We start from the raw sequence: 22,614 nt of genomic DNA, 5'->3' as shown, positions 1-22,614 counted from the left end.
ACCAATCAGAACACTCGACTTGACATGCCCAATCAGAATACTCAGCTCATTGCACAACCAATCAGAACACTCAACCACTTGGCTCAACACACAACCAATCAGAACACTCCGCTCAACAGACAATCAGAAGACTCCGCTTGACACAACGCTCAGCTCGACAAACAACCAATCAGAACAGTCTTTCTAAAGCTTGAGCTCATAACAGCTCCACCTGCATGTGTACATGTGTTGAGATGAATCTGGATCTGCATTAAACACATCCCATAATAACCCACCGAGACTGAGTTACAAACTGAACATCTGTTTCCTGACATGAGCAGCAGTGTGATCAAACACTCCTCTGTACTGTACTGTGCATTAATGCAGCTTGTAGAAGGAGTGTGTTTAAGTGATTTTACAACACACACCACTGTGGAATAAAGCTGCAAGGGTTTGCATATCAGAGTAAAGACAATGTTTTGGGGAATACAGCAGTTTCATGCAGGAAAACAGCCCTCAATGCAAGTCAATGTACAATATGGAAATCTTCTCAGACATTCAGATTAGGCATGGGCCGGGATAAGTTTCTGACGGTATGATAACTTTGAATAAAAAAACACCACAGTTTCACAGTATTATATACTATTTTAAAAATGTCTGGGTCAAAAAAATAACTTTTTCCCCCAGTGAATGCAATTTAATTTATTTTAAGAAACATTTACAATATTTTGGAACAACAGTAAACATGCCAGGCTAAACAGTTCCAATACATCATTGACTTCTGCTTTCTGCATTAGTTCCAAAAACAAAGATTTCTTTACAACACATAAAAAACAGAAACATTTAACTAGGCACACAACCAATCAGAACACTCGGATCAACACACAACCAATCAGAACATTCAGCTGAACAGACAACCAATCAGAACACTCTGCTTAACACACAACCAATCAGAACACTGTCCTCAACACACAACCAATCAGAACACTTGGTTCAACACACAACCAATCAGAACACTCTGCTCAACACACAACCAATCAGAACACTCGGTTCAACACACAACCAATCAGCACACTGTGCTCAACACACAACCAATCAGAACACTCGGTTCAACACACAACCAATCAGAACACTGTGCTCAACACACAACCAATCAGAACACTCGGTTCAACACACAACCAATCAGAACACTGTGCTCAACACACAACCAATCAGAACACTCAGCTGAACACAGAACCAATCAGAACACTGTGCTCAACACACAACCAATCAGAACACTCAGCTGAACACAGAACCAATCAGAACACTTGGTTCAACACACAACCAATCAGAACACTCTGCTCAACACACAACCAATCAGAACACTCGGTTCAACACACAACCAATCAGCACACTGTGCTCAACACACAACCAATCAGAACACTCGGTTCAACACACAACCAATCAGAACACTGTGCTCAACACACAACCAATCAGAACACTCAGCTGAACACAGAACCAATCAGAACACTGTGCTCAACACACAACCAATCAGAACACTCAGCTGAACACAGAACCAATCAGAACACTTGGTTCAACACACAACCAATCAGAACACTCTGCTCAACACACAACCAATCAGAACACTCGGTTCAACACACAACCAATCAGCACACTGTGCTCAACACACAACCAATCAGAACACTCAGCTGAACACAGAACCAATCAGAACACTGTGCTCAACACACAACCAATCAGAACACTCAGCTGAACACAGAACCAATCAGAACACTCTGCTCAACACACAACCAATCAGAACACTCAGCTGAACACAGAACCAATCAGAACACTCTGCTCAACACACAACCAATCAGAACACTCAGCTGAACACAGAACCAATCAGAACACTGTGCTCAACACACAACCAATCAGAACACTCAGCTGAACACAGAACCAATCAGAACACTGTGCTCAACACACAACCAATCAGAACACTCAGCTGAACACAGAACCAATCAGAACACTCTGCTCAACACACAACCAATCAGAACACTCAGCTGAACACAGAACCAATCAGAACACTCTGCTCAACACACAACCAATCAGAATACTCAGCTGAACACAGAACCAATCAGAACACTCTGCTCAACACACAACCAATCAGAATACTCAGCTGAACACAGAACCAATCAGAATACTCAGCTGAACACAGAACCAATCAGAACACTCTGCTCAACACACAACCAATCAGAACACTCTGCTCAACACACAACCAATCAAAACACTGTGCTCAACACACCAACCAATCAGAACACTCAGCTTAACAGAAAACCAATCAGAACACTCAGCTTAACAGACAACCAATAAGAACATTCAGTTCAACTCACAACAAATCAGAACATTTGGATGTTCACTTGCTGTGAGGCCTTTATAATACTTAAATAAACTCTGATTTTACCAAAACAACTGAAGAAGGTCTCTGGTTTGAGTATCGGCTGGGTTAGTTGGCATTTCTGTGTGGAGTTTGCATGTTCTCCCCGTGTTGGTGTGGGTTTCCTCCAGGTGCTCTGGTTTCCCCCACAGTCCAAACACATGCGCTATAGAGGAACTGATCAACTACACTGGCTGTAGTGTATGAGTGTATGAATGAGTGTGTTTGCCAGTACTGGGTTTAAAACATATGCTGGAATAGTCAACGGTTCATTCTGCTGTGGTGACCACTGATGAATGATGGGCTAAGCTGAAGGAAAATAAATGAATGAACTTGAAATTAAAAGTCTCGAAAATATCCTTCAACAATCATACATACAGTCAACACGTCAGAAATGTGGGAGAGCACATTGTAATTGAGCGGTGGTAAATGAGTGTAACTGCAGCTCATCCCATAATCTGGAGTGTGATTGAGAGCTTTAATGGTGTGTAGAGGGGAATGAGAGAGTGAGGAGTTTCTCTGCGTCTCACAGCTCCTCCTGAATGGACTGAAATATTGATGATGGTTATTAATAACTCCTTCATTTCCTCATAGACACCCAAACCTATTGAGCATCACCTGGGTGTTTCCCCGGTAACAGAGAGAGAGAGAGAGAGAGAGAGAGAGACCTATCACAGAAAACACACACACTAAAATAATTACACTCACATACCCACATGCTACATTCACTAGACTCACACCAGCATATTTACTCTACACACACACACACACACACACACACACACACACACACACACACACACTCATATTGACTGAATTGTCAGCTGCTGCGTCTCAGTTCATCTTCTATCCATCCTAAACAGATTTCCAGAACAGAATTATCGCGTCCCAAATCATGTTGAAATGAGTTTTCCAAAGTCGTGTGGATGCTCTACTATTTCCAGCACTCTAATGGCGAATATTTCCCACAATGCACTGCCAGTTGGACATGAATTTGATTATAACTACAAACACAGGGAGGACAAAACTACAAACATGGCAGATGCATGAGACAGACGGTTAAGTGAAGAGATCTGGCTAAAGAGGTTTAAATGATTAATAATTAATACCTCACCTGATGGAAAAATATTTGGCTCACATTATCTTCATTAAAGTTGCCATGAAATCAAAATGTTCTCTTTGTGTATGTAAACAGCAGTGCTGGTTATAAACTAATGCATCTCTGCACTTCCTTATTGTGTAAACATTAATTATGCCCTCATAATCTATAATCAAACACAATAAAATTCCCTCGCCTTCAAAATGACTTCACTTCTGGTCACATGGAATGCCTTTAGGGCGGGGTCATCTGTCATTTAGGGAGGGGCTTTCAATCTTTTAGGGAGGAGCTAACAGTCAGTTAGGGAGAAGCTATCAGTCCTTTAGGGAGGTGTATCAGTAACTTAGGGAGGGGCTATAAGTCCTTTAGGGAGGTGTATCAGTCCTTTAAGGAAGAGTCTTTCAGTCCTTTATCGAGGTCATTTAGGGAAAAGTATTGGTCATTTAGGTATGGGGCTGTCGGTCCTTTGGTATAAGGCTATTGCTCTTTTAGGGAGGGGCTATCAGTCATTCAGGGGGCTTTTAATCTTTAAGGGTGGAGCTAACAATCATTTAGGGAGGAGTATCAGTCATTTAGGGAGGGACTATCAGTTATTATAGGGAGGAGTATCAGTCATTTAGGGAGGGACTATCAGTTATTATAGGGAGGAGTATCAGTCATTTAGGGTGAAGCTATCATTCCTATAGGGAGGTAGTAATTAAAATCATTAATTACTATCTGAGTCTGAGTGATCTTTATTTTTAAAAAAGACCGTATTCTCTGTTACATCTCGGTCATTTGAGTGCCCAAATTTAACCCACAAGCTGCAAAAGGAGTAAGAAGCAGATGTGTTTAGTAAGTTTCTTTGTGAAGGGGAAAATGCTCAGTGAAAGAAAACACAAACAGCCAAGAAATGGATCTGCAACCCATTTATTTAACACAAATCAGGTGAATCCAGCATGTCTGAGCAAGAAGATCAAGTGCTGGAGATCACAGATGACATTCGCATATCGCATCTTTTCTAGAGTTTGTGCAAGTTCGTTATTTCCAATAGAGATGTGTGACTTGAGCACAAGCAGCGTGACGCCGCCTCGCCTATCAGACACACGCAGTTGAATGAATGCTGCGAGCACACCGCAAGTCACATGACAAGGACTGACCAATCAGCATCTGCTTGTATGAAATATCCACAGTTCAGTAGGGTAATCATCTCAGACAAACACAGAACACCCAAACACTGAAGTGCTTTTCATTTTCTCCAGAAATTAAACTCGTGTCAGAATGACAGCAATGTTTTGTCAGCTTGTCATCCTCTGAGAAAAAGGTCAATGGTCGCCTAGAAACCTACGAACCAGTCGTTCCAGTTGTAAGGACTGATAGCCCCCCCCCATCAGTCCTTCAGGATGGGGCTAGCAGTTGTTTAAGGCGGGACTATCAGTCCCTCGGGGCGGGGATATTAAGCGCCCTACAATTTTATCTCATTTCAAGACCATTTCACTTCAATACTTCATGACACAGAAAAAAGAACAATCATGACGCTCATTTCATGCTAACTTTATCTTCTGAATGCATAATTAGGCAATTTCTCTGCATGAAAGAGCGGTGAACGGCAGATGAATATGCTGCTTCATCTCTAGTATGGTCAACAGACGGATTTGAAAAGACATGAGGATGTGATTATTGACAAGAGATAAAGTTTAAGAACTCTTCTACTAGACACTCAAAACTGAGTACATACTTAAAAGGTATAGTGTAGTCTAAGTAGGCGAACTAGAACACAGCTAGAGGGATGGATTTATAAATGATGTTATATGTGGTTGCTAAGGTGCTGTGCAAGGTTGCTGAGGTGTTGCTAGGGCTACTGTACACGATTCACAGCCCATTAAAGAAGTTTACCCTCACTGTCACTGACACACTGTCATCAAAGCCTCTTCAGCACAGTCTCCTCACCGCAGGCTAATTACAGTTAACTGAGGAGTTAATCACACTGAAATGTGCGTATACAGATGTAGAAAATAAAACTCTGGTGATTAAACAGATGGAGACACATGAGAAAGAGAGATCATTACAGACTGACGGCTCACACAACACTGCACAATAATGCTATTCCTCATGTTTCTAGTGCAAATATCGAAACATACTACATCAAGATGCATTTCATAGACAAGCAAAAATATAGTCCTGCTTTCAGAAATAAATAATATGCCAAAATGAAGTGAGTTTATCCTTAAAACAAGCAGAATAATCTGCAGAGGGGGTAAGAAAAATGTTATATCTAAAGGAAAAAGTAGATTATTTTACCCCAGATATCATTCATTCATTTTCTTTTCAGATTAGTCCCTTTATTAATCAGGGGTCGCCACAGCGGAATGAACCGACAACTATTCCAGCATATGCTTTACGCAGTGGATGCCCTTACAGCTGAAATCTAGTACTGGGAAACACCCATACACACTCTCACACACACACACTCATACACTACGGCCAGTGTAGTTGATCAGTTCCCCTATAGCGCATGTGTTTGGACTGTGGGGGAAACCGGAGCACCCGGAGGAAACCCACGACAACACGGGGAGAACATCCAAACTCCACACAGAAACACCAACTCACCAACTGACCCTGCCAGGACTCAAACCACCTACAGTCTTGCTGTGAGGCGATCATGCTACCCACTGTGCCACCATCACTCAGATAAAGATGATTAATAAAACCCAAACAGCGGAGGAACCGACTGAATATCAGGAGGAAAACATCATCATTAAAACAGTCCTCATGGTGCTGCCATTACTATGATGCTGGCAGTCAGTCTTTAACATGACACACACACACACACACATATGTACACACACAGATGTACACACACAGTAACCCCTCCACTGCAGTCTTACTTTTATCATACAATGGTGAATTGTGTGTAATAAGTGAATAAAAGCCATTTAGTTGAACACACAAACACACACACACACACACACACCTCAAAAGAATACACACAGACTCCTGGAAGTGCAAACAGAGATTCAGCCTCTGGGTAAAAGGAAAACTCATTGTGTTGTCTTTTATTATCACTCACACTCACACACACACACACACACACACACACACACACACACACACACACACACTTTTGCTGCAAGTCATTTAATTGAGTCATTTAATAGAATGGCAAACCTCCAGATGCTGCTGCACTGCACACACACACTCATCTATTACACATGCACATAGACACACAGAAACACACACACACACACAAACGCACACACACACACACACACACACACACACACACACACAGTTGCTGATCTTCATGACATGCAGAACTGAAGCTGCTCTGATGAATAAATAACAGCAAACACCACAAACACAGACACAGACACACACACGTCATTAATAGAGGAACATGTTCATTACTGACGCTTACATGATCATTATTCCATCTGTCTCCATGGCAACGCAAATACACATTACTATCATTACAATACAACTATTAGAGGCTGATCAGTGACCAGCATTAACCTGCAGAAGAATCAGGAGACAGCTGCATTAATGACCATATAAGAGTGTGTGTGTGTGTGTGTGTGTGTGTGTGTGTGTGTGTGTGTGTGTGTGTGTGTGTGTGTGTGTGTGTGTTTTTGTGACATATCAGGACACAAATCTGTATAATGACATGGGTATGACAGGTATTACAAAAAGGAGGTGAAATATGAGGACATTGGTGACGTTGGGTACATCACGGGCTCCTTACGATTATTTGGATGTTGTGTTGCTTTAATTAGTATTAGTCATTCCAAATCAAATGAATCAAATGTGTATGCATGTGTATCGGTCTGTTTGTGTGTGTGTGACAGAAGGAGAGAATGTGCGAGTGCAGATGTGTGAGAGAGAGAGTGTGTGTGTATGTGTGTGCACATCATCAATATACAGTATTAAACCCCTGCTGTACACACAGTGAGCCCCTTATCATCATCATCATCATGCAGGGCTTGAAATTGCGACCATTTTGATCACATATGCGCCAGAAACTTTATTTATGCATCCTCAAAATATATTTGGGAGCACTTGTGCGAGTGCTTAAAATTGTTTTGTGCAACCAGTTTTTACTGCAAAATGCGCGGATTCGGGAGACATTCACGCAGAATGCATCTCTAAGCTCTTTGTCTGCACTTGAAAGGCGAAACGCAGCGCTCAGGAATGGTTTAAAACAGTTGTCGTGTCAACTTGCTGCAGTAAACAAAGCAAAGTCCGTAATGCTTGCCCCGCCTTCGTGCTCTTCTTATTGGCCCACCACTGCTCTAGCACTGAAATATCAGCTGTCAATCACTCAGTCAGTGCCTTCTGGCTTGGGATGACAGAGAGAGCTACTACTGCGAAAAACTGTAAAGCGCTGAAGATGAGAATGAAGATAACACTGACAGATTTAGTTTTAGAAACCATGGCATCTAAAGTTACAACTAATGACACATCTTACTAGTGACCATGTGCTGAATGTTAATCCACCATCTACACTTTTGAGTGGATAAAAGTCTTTCATTGGCTTCAAGTCCGCTATGAAAAGTCTGTGGGATGGAGTTTTCAGGTAACTGTTTGCCACATCTAGCACGAGAGCTTCTGTTTAATCCTTCATATAAACGCCAGATGCTGTCCGCCGTGCAAGTGGCAGATATATGTCAAATTCAACACCACACACACCATCGCAAACGGGCTTACACTGAGTAAACTATTATCGCTACTCATGAAAAGACAGATATTGCTATTAACATGACGTATACATATAATAAGGAACAGTACATGTCAAAAACATCAGTACAATATCAAACAGCACCCGTGAGAACAGCACAGTTATACTGTTAACAGACTCATGTCCAGCAGTGTGTGCAGGGCCGGTGAGCGCTCCGTGTATGCTTTGGTCACTCAGTTATGTTATAAAAATCTATTTTCTTGCAATTTCGTTGAGACATATTTTCCTCACGCATGCATATATATATTTTTTTTTGTTTTTTTTGGTTAGTTTGATTACTGTTGACTTCAAAAGCAATAAATATGTTTGAATAAAACTTGTAGTAACGGTGCTCATAATTGGTGGGTGCAACTAAATTTTGGCTGATGCGCCTACATTTTTTAAGTTAGGAGCACCGGTGCTACCAAGCAAAAAGGTTAATTTAGAGCCCTGTCATGTGTAGAGCCCCACACACAAACACACACACACACAGAATCAAAGAATCAAGAGTGTGACACTGATCAGGAGTCTCTGCTACAGCATATCTACAGTACTCTCATTGCCATTTATCAACTATTAATACATGTAAATGCTGAAAACATGATCACATTCTTCACAAAAACCACACTCTCACACACTCACACTCTCACACACACACACACACACACACACACACACACACACACACACACACACACACACACACACAGAGTGATTGAGATGTGTCTGTTTCAGTGATTATCTGCTGTTTCTGCTCTGCTTTTAATATCTGCATGTGTTCAGTTATTCTGTCTGTGAATGATCCAATATTAATGCAGTCATAACTCAGAGTCTGCACTGACCGCTCACTCTCTCTCTGTGTGTGTGTGTGTGTGTGTGTGTGTGTGTGTGTGTGTGTGTGTGTGTGTGTGTGTGTGAGAGAGAGCTGAAAGATGAACAGAGCTATAACACACTGAGAGAACACCGACCACTCTGACCCGAACACCTCCTCTGTGCAATTAACACAGCAGTTTAACGAGGAGAAACCCACAGAAAGCCTGAGAAAGAGAGAGTGTGTGTGTACCGTGCTCTTTGTATGTGTGTGAGTGAGTGAGTGAGTGAGTGAGTGAGTGAGTGAGAGAGAGAGAGAGAGAGAGAAAAAAAGAGTATTTTGTGCATCTGTCTGTCAGTATGTTTCAAACGTGTGAAAGAGTGTGTGTGTGTGTGTGTGTGTGTGTGTGTGTGTGTGTGTGTGTGTGTGTGTGTGTGTGTGTGTGTGTGTGTGTGTGTGTGTGTGTGTGTGTGTGCGCTGTAGGTCAAGGTCAGAGAGCTGTTATTAGCTGTATTGATCCAGATGTAGACACACACACACACACACACACACACACACACACACACACTGCAGATGCTCAGCTCTGATTAATTAGCATGTTTGTGCTTAATTTGCCTGTGATGACCAATCAAAGATCACCGTCCCACTGGACCAATCAAAGACCACCACCGTCTACTGAATAAATGTACAATAAAGACAACACAGTGTTACTGTCATCTGATTATTTAACTTCTCCACCTGAATACTGCTTTACCCTCAGACAACCATAAAGCTGTTATTAATTGACCCATTGTTAATTATTATAAGCATTGTATTCATCAACGCTTGTGATTGGTTTATTATATTTTAGGCAGATACAGTACATCTGGAAAGTATTGATATCGCTTCACTTTCCCCACATGTGTTTATGTTACACTCTTATTCCAAAATGGATTAAATTGATTGATTTCCTCAACATTCTACACACAATCCCCCATAATGACAATGTGGAGAAAGAGTTTTAGAAATTGTTGCAGATTTATTAAAGATAAAAACCTGTAAAATCTCGTGTACATCAGTATTCTCAGGCTTTGGCGTGAAGCTGTAAACTGAGCTCAGGTTCATTCTGTCTCCACTGATCATTCTGGAGATGTTTCAGCAGCTTCACTGGAGTTCAGCTGTGCTCAATTCAGCTGATGGACATGATCTGAAAAGGCTACAGCTGTCTATATAAGGGCCCAGGGTTGACAATGCATGACAAAGCACAAACCAAGCATGAAGACAAAGGAACTGTCTGTAGACATCAGAGACAGGATTGTCTGGAGGCACAAGGCTGGGGAAGGTGACAGAAACAGTTCTGCTGCTCTGACAGCTCCAGTGAGCACAGCGGCCTCCATCATCCGTCAGTGGAAGACGTTTGACCAGCAGGACTCTTCCTAGAGCTGGCCGGCCATCTAAGCGGAGTGATCGGGGGAGAAGAGCCTCAGTCAGGGAGGTGATCAATAACCCGATGGTCTCTCTGTCTGAGCTCCAGCGCTCTTCTGTGAAGAGAGGAGAACCTTACAGAAGGACAACCATCTGTGCAGCAATCCACCAATCAGGCGTCTGTATGGTAGAGCGGGCAGACGAAAGACACTCCCCGCCTGGAGTTCACCATCTGAAGGACTCTCAGAGCATCAGAAACTAAACTCTCTGCTCTGATGAGACTCAAACTGAACTGTTTGGAGTGAACGCCAGGCATTACGTGTGGAGAACAGCAGGCGGCGCTCATCAGCAGGCTAACAGCATCCCTACAGTGCAGCATGGTGGTGTTGGCATCATGCTGTGGGGATGTGTTTCAGCAGCAGGAACTGGAAGACTAGTCAGGATAGAGGGAAAGATGAATGCAGCGATGTACAGAGACATCCTGAATGAAGACCTGCACAAGAGTGCTCTCCACCTCAGACTGAGGCGACGCTTCATCTTCCAGTAGGACAATGACCCAAAGCACACCGCCAACATATCAATGCAGCTGCACAACAACAACTCGGGGAATGTACTTGAGAGGCCCAGCCAGAGCCCAGACCTAAATCCTATTGAGCATCTCTGGAGAGATCTGAAAATGGCTGAACACCATCACTTCCCATCCAACCTGATAGAGCTTGATACTGCAAAGAGGAACAGGAAACATTCCCAAATACAGCTGTGCAGAGCTTGTGGCATCATATTTAGAAAGACTCGAGGCTGTAAACACTGCCAAAGGTGCATCGACAGAGTATTAAGCAAGCGCTGTGAATACTGATGTACATGAGATTTATCAGCTTTTTATCTTTAATAAATTTGCAACAATTTCAAAAACTCTTTCCACATTGTTATTATGGGAGATTGTGTGCAGAATGTTGAGCAAATCAATCAATTTAATGCATTTTGGAATAAGAGTGTAACATAAACACATGTGGAAAAGTGAAGAGCTATCAATAATTTCTGAATGCACTGTATACTTCCCGACAAAACCACCCCAATCAATCTGAATTGTGTCTATGTCTATGTAGTCTATGTACTGTTCACTTCATCTGGTGAAATTATACTCAATACTGCAATATGTAAAGCAAAAAAAAACAATATTGCCAGTTTTTTTCCAACATCACGCAGCAGCATTTCTGGAGCCGGTCCACTGCACTGTAACCTGAACACAAGCGCACATCAAAGAAGACGCAGCAGTCTGGATATAATCTCCAGCTCACGATGAAAAAGAGCTTTTTCTCATTACAAAACCAACACAAAACACACACACACACACACACACACACACACACACACACACAATCAGTGCTCAAACTCTCTCTAATGTAGAGCAAATTTTGAGATCAGAAATCCTGAGATCAGAAACACGCACACATTTTGGTAATATTATACTCTAAAAATGCTGCGTTGTTTAAACCACTTCTGGGTCAAATATGGACAAATTGGGTTATTTTAAAATTATATTTAAATTGTAAATGACTGTTTTCAAACCAAATGTTGGGTTTGTCCTCATGATTATTTATTATTGGTTAATATGACCCAACGCTGAGCTGATGTTTCTGACTAATGATTACAGCGATAGTTTACCCAAAAAGTTCAAATCATGTCATCATTCACTCTTCCTCTACTTGTTTTACACTTTTGAGTTTATTTCTTGTTATCCACAAAAAAAGATACTTTCAAAAATGTTGGGAAACTGGTAACCATTGACTTCTACAGTATTTGTATTTCCTACTATTAAAGTCAATGGTTACCGGTTTTCAACATTCTTCAAAGTATCTTCTTTGGTGTTCAACCGAAGAAACTCAAAAGGTTTTAAACCACTTTAAACAGTTAGTAAATGGTATTTTGGTGAACTATGCCTTTAAATTTTTCAAAACGAAATACTCCTCTAAAATATTAAATTGAGAACTTCTGTAAAATAATAAATAATAAATATATATATAAAATCAAATTTAAAAGTCTACATTAAATTGTTCACAACTCACATATATGATGTGAAACAACTTAAATATTAATATAAAATATATGGATCTTTAAGAGTTTACACTAAACTTATCGAAAATAAACGTATTGCATTAGCTAATACAATCTGAGCAATATACATGCTGCAGTATTTCATATTTTATATTAATCTTTGTTAGTTAATAAAACTGCTCGTTAGTTCATGTCCAGGTCCATTATTTAATAGGGCCAAATACAACTTTGGATTTTAAAGAGGCACCAGTAAATGCATCAGCATGAGCAATGGTTACAAAATAAGTAAAATGAAAAAGGTCAGTGATGAATTGCATCGGGACTGAAGGTGTCACAGAGCAGGTTACAGCTCTGAACAACACACGGATGATGAATCGGTAAAATCGCCGTCTCTCTCTCTCTCTCTATGAGCGCGTGCACAGAGACGCCCTGACAGCCGCGGGCGCGCGCACCTGTCTCCGCGCTATTAACCAAATCAAATAATAAATCTGAGTCCAGATGATGACAGTAAACCAGCACAAACATCAACACTATCATTTCATCAGAATGTCCAGCAGTGTGAAGCGCGTGCTCGGTCTGGATATAAATAAAGCAGGAATCAATAATCAATCAGGGGTGACTGCAGGTGCAAACCACACACACACACAACACAGCCGCATTTGACGAGCTTCTGACCTGCAACATTATGAAACATCATCTAATTAACTCTTAATTATTAATAAGAGTTAATAATAATAATAATAATAATAATAATAATACACATTCAGGATTGTCACAAACCAACGATGAAATATGGACAACCCCGATATTAGGTTAAATTTTCTATTTATATTAAACTTATTAAATTGTTGTCTATATTTGACCCATCATTCTGTTACAACAACCCAAACACTCAAAAAAGTCTGAGTTATGTTAACACTACATCGTGAGTCAAGTATGGACAACCCAATGTTGGGTTAATTGTTTATTATTTATTTTTAATGACACTTTTTTAATGCAACGATTGTTTTGACCATAATTGATTCAACATTTGGTGTATCACACTCTGAAATATGCTGGGCTATGTTAAAATAACATCGTGGGTCAAATATGAACAATCTCTTCTTCTTTTTTTGTCACATTAAAATCACAATTCAACCCAACATTTAGTGTTACACTAGTCTTGCCAAATATGAACAAAGCAATGTTGGGTAATATTGAATGTTATTATTAAATTCAGAAGATATTTTTAAACCAACTGTTGGGTATGTGCTCATCTGACCCAGCGTTTACTCCACACAACCCAGCATTATTGCAGTACTGTTTGCTCTGTCATAACGCGTCGTCTATTCATCAGATGAATGGAAAAGTTTGCGCGCTGATTTCCAGAACTCACCTTTATTTGTGTCATTAAAGTTTGATGTGTCGAGATGCTCCTCAACGACTCTCTCACTCAATATCCTCGGTTTTTACGCGCTCCGGTGCGTCTGAATGCGTGGAAATCACCACAGTTAATCCAGCAGGGGACTCAAATCCACACGAGCAATCCATGGAGGCTCATCTGATGTTCGGGAATGTGTTCTGAGTCTGCATGCATGGATGTTTTCTCTCCTCCATCTCCACACTGAGCTTCATCTGAGCGCGCAGAACACAGTCGCGTCCCCGTGCGCGTCTCTTGCATCACCTGAGCGCGCGCACACCGCCGCCTCAGGTGAGCGCGCGTTCTGGAGACCCGACAGAAGCTCGTCAGTTGCTTATACTTGTATGTGCGCTTTTGGTTTATGGCATGAAGAGATGCTTGATGGAAACGCTGAGATGTGTATACACTGTGGAAATGCGCCTTCGTGAGTATAGGACAAACTTTTGATTCGATCAGACAAAACGATATATGTTAAGCCTTGTGTGCTGTTGGGGATGTTTCATCCACTCTACACAGTAAACAATTATATGAACAATTAGTCGTTTATTTTAATTCATTGTAACTTACTAAACTAAGTTAATCATGTTCTAACTTCATTCTTTAAGTTACGCAAGCTATTTTAAGTCAGATTAACACAATATAATTAAAATTGACTAATAAGGTTAATTTGATTAAGCTTGAAAATTAAAGGCAACCAGGATTTTTGCTTACAGTAGGGACGATAGCTGTTTTCAAGTATACAGCAATTTGGGAAATATTTTGAAACAGCCAAAATTTTCAACTATAACTTTAATATATTTAATTTACATTTTTTAATGTTTTTTAAGACATTTTGAAGAAAATATCTCCAAAATGCCATTTAAATAGTAAAGAAATCTGTGTTTTTGAATCCAATAAAGACAGCAGAAGTCAATGATTCATTTGAATTATTTGGCCTGACGTTTACAGTTCCAACATATTTTAAAGATTTCTCAAAATAAAATATACTGTGTGTTTAAAGGGTAATTTTTTTTTTGTTTTTTACCCAGTTATTAAAAAAAGATTACATTTTAGAGCAATAACCACAAAATCCCAATATCCGTGATATTTTTTTCCAAGGTTATAATACCATCAGAATCCTAAATCCGCCCATGCGATTTTGAGTCTTAATTTGGCCACAACTTTTGTCAGGGTTTTAGAAAATTAAAGATTTTTTTTTAGGTGACAAATTTTATTTTGACACATAATTTGGGAAAATGCTTTGAAAATTTCTCACAAAACTCAACAATATACTCTGTTCAGATTGACTCCCATTTGGTGATGTTGGTGCTGTTTTTGCCCCATTGACTTCCATTATAAATCACGGTTTTTTCTTCTTGCATTCTTCCCTGTTGCTGGTTTTTCTTGTTGAGAAGAGGGACAATTTGCCATTTTTTACTGTTGTTCATCAGTTGCTGTGCAAAAAAAGCTGGCGATTATATAGAGTATAGTGTGTGTTTGAGTGTCAGACCTTTGCACATTTACCTTCATATGTCTGAGAAAATCAAAATAAGCCCCTCAGCTGTCAGAACACAGTAAACGATGGATGGACAGTAACCGATGTGCATGGATGGATTTGTTCTTCAGTGTTTGGACTTCCAGCAGTGAAAATTAAACCACACTGAACTGAACTAAACTGAACCTAAACTCTGAACACTGGACTAACAGTTTCAATTCACCATGATCTTCTATGTGAAGCTGCTTCGAAACTATCTACATTGTAAAAGTGCTATACAAATAAAAAATAATATAAAATAAAAAAGCTGAATTGAATTAAACACAGTTAGTGTATTTGTGCACACACACTATAATCTGCTGTCTTCCTGCACTGAACTCCATATTAAAGACAGAAACTCTTCAGCAAAGGCCAACCTAAAGGGTTAATGCTGATGATGATCAAATGACCACCAACAATCAATCAGCTCATTCATTTTCATTTGGCTTAGTCCTTGATTCATCAGGGGTCACCACAGAGGAATGAACCGGCAACTATTCCAATACATGTTTTACACAGATGCACTGCCATAGTACTGGGAAGCACCTACGCACACTCATTCCCCCCCCCCCCCCCCCCCCCCCCCCCCCCCCCCCCCCCCCCCCCCCCCCCCCCCCCCACACACACACACACACACACACACACACACACACACACACTCATACACTACGGCCAGTGTAGTTGATCAGTTCCCCTATAGCGCATGTGTTTGGACTGTGGGGGAAACCGGAGCACCCGGAGGAAACACACAGCAACATGGGGAGAACATGCAAACTCCACACAGAAACACCAACTGACCCAGCCGGGACTCAAACCATTCAGCTCATTTTCAATAAGCAGTCTGAACAAGCAGCAGAAATGATTGTTTGAGTGTATGAAATTATGGACTATTCTCCAAATATTATTTTACAGAGGATGACTAGATGACAGAATGATTATTATTTCTCTCTCTCGCTCTCATTAAGTGTTTTGACAGCAAACACAACAGGCAGATCGATGGTGTAATGATTCAGAGTAAGCCGTAATGACGCTGTGATTCCAGTGTACAGTGATTTATTGTGTCTCCTGGAACTGCGGACAGAACAGCTTGATTACTGCGGTTCAATCATATCAGAGACCTTCAGACCGACTGCAGACAAGCTGATTGCTCTGAATTACACCAGTTCACCTGTGTGTGTGTGTGTGTGTGTGTGTGTGTGTGTGTGTGTGTGTGTTCCACAACTGCACAGTGAGAGAGAGACAGAAATGTGTGTGTGACAATCAACAATAGTTGTTTGTGCATGTGTGTGTGCATGTGTGTGTGTGTTAGAATGGTGCTGGTTCCGATTCTGTGTGTATGTGTGTGTGCATGTGTGTATGTGTGTGTGTGTTCCTCTAACTCTCTGTTTCTAGCTTCGTCTCATGCTGCTCTCCAGCAAAGCATCAGATATTCAGCTGATCTGGACGAATCCTAAAACATGAATGAGCAGCAGAATGATTCACTTCACCTCACAGAATCTCTCTTCCTTTAATCAGATCACCGTGTGGCTCTTTCAGGAGTTGCTGCACCAGACAGCAGCCGTATGAACCCATGAACACATTTAGATCTTAAAGTGTTGATAAATATTTCCCAGAGGACGATCAGGCAGCAGAAAACAGAAGGACTGAGACATTGATCCATTTACACAGATATAATACGACTGAACCAGCAGCACATCAGTGTTTAAATATAAGCGTGCAAGCGTGCTAAAACAAGAGCTATTTTAAAAGCACTTTCATACATGCTATGAGCCTCACAGCTTCACAATTAAAGACAAGACTGTAGACCTGCACAATATATCGCTTCAGCATGGATATCGCACTGTGAGCATCCGTCATAGTCACATTACAAATATGCAATGAGTCTGAATCATTGTTGAGCAGGAGCCACAGAAATGTGTTTAATCTAGGGCTCGGCGATACGGCAAAAATCCAATACTGATAATTATTTTCCATATTGAACGATAACGGTATATATTTCAATATAAAGTTGTTAATGCTTCCAGATTTAAAAGAGTCCACTGCAAAAAATTCCTTTCTTACTTAGATTTGTGTCTTGTTTCTAGTCCAAATATAAAGATTCTTAAATCAAGAAGCATTTTCTTGACAAGAACAACATATTGTCTTGTTTTTAGAAATAATATGTTAAAATAAAGCGAGTTTTTCCTTAAAACAAGCGAAATAATCTGCCAATGGGGTGCGCAGAATAATCAGGAAAAACAGCTTCATTTTGCTTGATTTAAGTAAAAAATTAACTTGATATTGGCATATTATTTCTCAAAACAAGACAATGTTGAGCTTGTCTTAAAAATGCTTCTTAAGAATTTTTAGATATTTTGACTAGAAACAGGACACAAATCTAAGTAAGAAAAGCCTTTTTGCAGTGTATCCCAACAATGACTGAAGCCACAAAAATTCAGCACATCTCTAATATCAACACACTTTTAGATTCCAGTTGCACATTTCTGCTGTGTGATTGGCTCTTAGATCAATTGACGTATTATTGCGATTCAATATAATATTGTTCATCAGCCCAGCCCTAATTCAATCACTGTATTTATTTGGAACTTATATGATGTATACTGAAAAAAAAAAAACATTTCTCGCTCAAAATTGTTGTCCTGCTTCTAGTCCAAATATCGACATTTCAGAGAAAAATCAAGACTATTTCACTTACGCCACTGGTAGATCATTAGCTGGTTAAGGAAAAACTCCTAATTTCTTCTGATGGTGAAAACTAAAGAATATTTTTACTTTTTTGTTTATATTTTACTCTTTGTTTTTAGAATTTTTTGATGTTTGGAATAGAAACGAGACAAAGAAAGAAAGGCATATTTTTACATTGTGACCTGGACACCGTTAGACTCCCTAACAATAGCACTATTCAAACGGCTATTTCTGCAAAACTCATTGATATTGCAATATTTATCACAGGAAAATAAAATATGGCAATATCAGATTTTTCCAATATCATGCAGCACTAAAGCACTGTACCTTTTTTAAATTGCATTTACACAAATACACTGCAAAAAATGTTTTTCTTGAATTTTTATTTGTCTTGTTTTCTAGTCCAAATATGTAAAGTCTTAAAATCAAGAAGCATTTTCTAGACAAGCAAAACTTGTTTTAAGTAATAATGTGTCAAAATGAAGAGAGTTTCTCCTTAAAACAAGCACACTAATCTGAGAAAGGGGTAATAAAAATAATCTGGTTTTTAGTTTTAGGATAAGATTTGCTTCCCCCATTGTCAGATTATTGTAACAAGAAAATTGTATATTTTGTGTGTGTCTAAAAATGCTTCTTGATTTAAGAGTTTTTAGATATTCGGACTAGAAACAAGACAAAAACTGTTGCAGTGTAGCCATTCTTCACGCACAGTTATCCTTCACACTGCTTCTGATTGTCAATAAACACTTTCTTACATCAAAATCAGCTGAAATAGAAAGACACTCATCTTCTCAGGATGAAAATAAATGAACTGACAGAGGAAATGAGAAAAGCCTGCTGAGAAATCAATAATTCTCCACAATATAAAATGCCCATTAGAGAGCAATAGCATTAGGGGTCGCCACAGCAGAATGAACCACCAACTATTCCAGCATATGTTTTACACAGCAGATGACCTTCCAGCTGCAACCCAGTACTGGAAAACACCCATAAACACTCATTCTCTTACACACACTCATACACTAGTGCCAGTGTAGTTGATCAGTTCCCCTATAGCGCATGTGTTTGGACTGTGGGGGAAACCGGAAAACCCGGAAGAAACCCACGACAACACAAGGAGAACATGCAAACTCCACACAGGAATGCCAACTGACCCAGCTGAGACTCAAACCAGTGACCTTCTTGCTGTAAAACAACAGTCCTAACCACTGAGCTGCCATGTCACCCCACACTCCTTGAATGAGTTTTTGTCTTCTCGTCTAAATACCTCAAAATTCTTCAAAGAAGCATTTCCAAATAAATAAAAGTGTTTGGTTTTCAAAAATAATGCATCACATTAGGAGAGTTGGATATAACTAATATACCTGTAGATATAGCTAAAATATTAGCCAATGGGGTAAACAAAATTATCTTGTGTTTGCTTTGAAATTACATTATTTCACTTAACCTATTATACTGCAGTTTTAGCCTGGTTAAGCCATTACAGTGTACTAAAAAGGCTGCTGAATGCTTGATTCTGATTGGCTGATGATCATATCAAGTTGTGCTAATATTTTCAGGTAAACACACAGCTAAAGTGAACTCCTAAAAGTATATAACTCCTAGAAGTCCATTATTCTACAAATATTGAAGATTTTTGTACGAGTTTGTCTGATGTTCATCTGCTGCCCTCTAGTGACACACACACGCACACACAGACAGGTATCTAAAGGGGCAGCTAAATACGAAAATCAACTAATCGTAATGCTAAACCCCTTTATATGATTATTTAAACAAGAATTGGACCTTTACCTAAATACAATTTCAAGGTTTAGTAATAAGAAAGCAGTTAAATCTTTAATTGTGTGCTTTGTTTAATATTCTGGGTAATTTTCTATTCGTTTTCCTCTCCTTTCCTTCTTTATATACCCTTGTTAGACTATTTTAAATGTAATTCATATTTCCATCATTGTCAACAAACAACAAAAGCAATCTGAGTGGTTTGTACTTTATTTCTATCCGTTCAAATGTAATTGTTGTGTTGTTATTGCAATTAAATATACAAAGAAATAAAATCGCAAGGCTTCCAACTTTTTAAGTTCACAACATTGTTATATTATTAAACAAATATGCCAAATAAGCATCTTCGCTAATTCTAAATTCTTTCTCTGACTAAAGTTACACATATTAATCAATAAACTAAAATAAACAATCAAATGAAATATTGACTTCAGTTTGTGTGGAATATTTTCATTTTAAACGGGCACATGAATAAGAGCGCATGCGTGTATATTAGTCTATATGCAAATGAGTGGTTAATGACTTTTTGAATATTCAACAGCCAATCAAGTATTCAAACTCAAAACAAGCGGAATTTGACGCAGATGTTGTGCAGCAGCATATTAAACACAAACTCTACTATTTCAACACACGGTGACATATTGCATTCAGTTTGCGTATAATACTTTACTTTTAAACGGGTACATGAATAAGAATGAACGTGTGTAGGCAAATGAGTACCTAAATGCTTCTTTTAAGTAAAGGCAATCAAGTGAATAATTCATAATTCAAAACTTGCATTGTTTGATGTAGTTGCCATAGTAAACATCACAGAATAGTGCTATTGGTAATAAGCATTTCTTTAAGAATAGAGCGGTCAAACATTAATTTCACATTGCTGACACGTCTGATTAGCATACTGTTAGCAGTAAAGCTCCGCCTATTATAATTTCATTGGTCGCTCAGGATCTATATTATGATTTCTGTCACAAGTGATAAATAAAACATTTAACTAACAGCAAACACAGAAGCAGGAATAGCAGAAATATTGATGGGAATAATTCAGCGTTTATTATTGTACCTCAGACTTTGTGTGTTTGCTTTGTCTGTGTGTGTTTTCAGCTTGTTTTGTTTACTGATTCGAGGCCTGAGAGTGTAAAGCGTCTTACCGGAGTCTGCTGTCCTCTGATCAATCGCATCTTCTTTCTGTCCGATTTTGATGAGTTTTAATCCAATTGATCGAGATTTAATCGACGTCCGTTAGTTTCAATCGGCCGTTTGAGCTCCAGCTGATTTCAAATTCAAATATCCCGCCTGAGCTCTCAAATCTCGTGATCGGTCACGTGACTTCATTAGTTTGCTGTTGTTTATTTAATAGCATTGAAGTAATCTAAACGAAACAGACAAAAATATACAAACCGTACAGAGATTACCTTTTACAATAACGCAAATATGAAATGTTTAAAATAGCATAAGGAAGGTATAGAAATGGAGTTGACTCAACAATTAGATTTTTAAAAGTATTGACGCCTCTTTGTTTCTGTCTAGAGCGAGTATTTTATAGCTGTTGTGTTTTAAATTAATATTTGTTTTAATATACTTTATTTTGCTCATGTTTAGATAGTATTAGTACACAGACTGATATGCATAAGTCAATATTTCGAAATGCTATTGTTCACATCATTGCGTAACTATTTTAAGCACAACCAATATTGAAATATTACCAAATATTCTGATTATCCGCCTTATTAAGGTGAAATAGAAGTTCAAAAGCTGAATGAAGGGTAACGTTTCTTCATACAAATATTTATTAAAATTAAATAACAATGCTGCAATAAAACACGGTGGCCCAGTGCTTAGCACAAGAAGGTCTCTGGTTTGAGTCTCGGCTGGGTCAGTTGGTGTTTCTGTGTGGAGTTTGCATGTTCTCCCCGTGTTGGCGTGGGTTTCCTCCGGGTGCTCCGGTTTCGCTCACAGTCCAAACACATGCGCTATAGGGGAACTGATCAACTAAACTGGCCCTAGTGTATGAGTGTGTGAGAGAATGAGTGTGTATGGGTGTTTCACAGTACTGGTTTGCAGCTGGAAGGGCATCCGCTAAGTAAAACATATGCTGGAATAGTTGTCAGTTCATTCCGCTGTGGCGACCCCTGATGGATAAAGGAAATAAGCCTGAAGTAAATTGTATAAATGCATGAATGTTGCAATAGTGTTAGCGTGAGTTTGCATGAGTTATCATGAGCTATCAGAATTTAAACATTGTGTAATTCAATCGTGCAATGAAACCTTTTTATTTTTATCTACAGCTTTAGTACAGCAGCATCCAAAAGTCTTGCAGAAATGTTATGGTGGCTTAATGTGGGTTGTTTTAAGAACAAGAGATCATCCTAAACACACTTTATATTTTAGATAGTGCTGCAGACTAACACATTTTACATAAACTATGCTTAAATATAGTTTACAAGAGCAAAACATGGTTAAATAAATTAAAATAACACTGTGAAAAAGTTTATAAACCCTTGGTTTTAATATTCTATGTGGTTTCTTGATGATTTATGACCATTATTTAACTTTGTGATTTTACTTTTACATGTTGAACAGTTAAAATGTTGCCGTTCTTCACGAAAACCCTTTTGTTAAGTTGATTCTGCAGTTTTCCAGCATCTTCTGCAGATTTTGAATCTCTCCAGTATCATAGATCCATGTTTTCACACAGAGCACAACTGAGGAACTCCAACACAGTCATTAATAAAGGTTCAGACACTCACTGATGCTCCAGAAGCAAACAGCAGGCATTAAGAGACGGGG

The 22,614-nt window shown here is 39.3% G+C and overlaps 1 protein-coding gene across 5 annotated transcripts in view; it reads right to left on the bottom strand.

Annotated features, from left to right (window-relative positions):
• The window catches only part of cacna1ib (calcium voltage-gated channel subunit alpha1 Ib), a 98,732-nt gene extending 77,581 nt beyond the window's left edge, over positions 1-21,151 (bottom strand). For 2 of the 5 annotated variants that reach the window (XM_087256329.1, XM_087256331.1), the window contains exon 1: positions 20,976-21,151. The gene's annotated coding sequence lies outside the window, so the exon portion shown is untranslated. Of the gene's footprint in view, positions 1-13,826; positions 14,257-20,975 lie in introns of those variants that run through there. The other 3 variants (XM_087256332.1, XM_087256333.1, XM_087256330.1) reach the window with 3 other exon arrangements.
• Positions 21,152-22,614: the final 1,463 nt, after the last annotated feature.

Source organism: Danio rerio, chromosome 6, assembly GCF_052040795.2.
Source record: "Danio rerio strain M-AB ecotype USA chromosome 6, GRCz13ab, whole genome shotgun sequence".
Classification (NCBI taxonomy): Eukaryota; Metazoa; Chordata; class Actinopteri; order Cypriniformes; family Danionidae; genus Danio; species Danio rerio.
The sequence above is the reverse complement of the archived record's forward strand: the minus strand, read 5'-3'. Positions and strand labels throughout refer to the sequence as shown.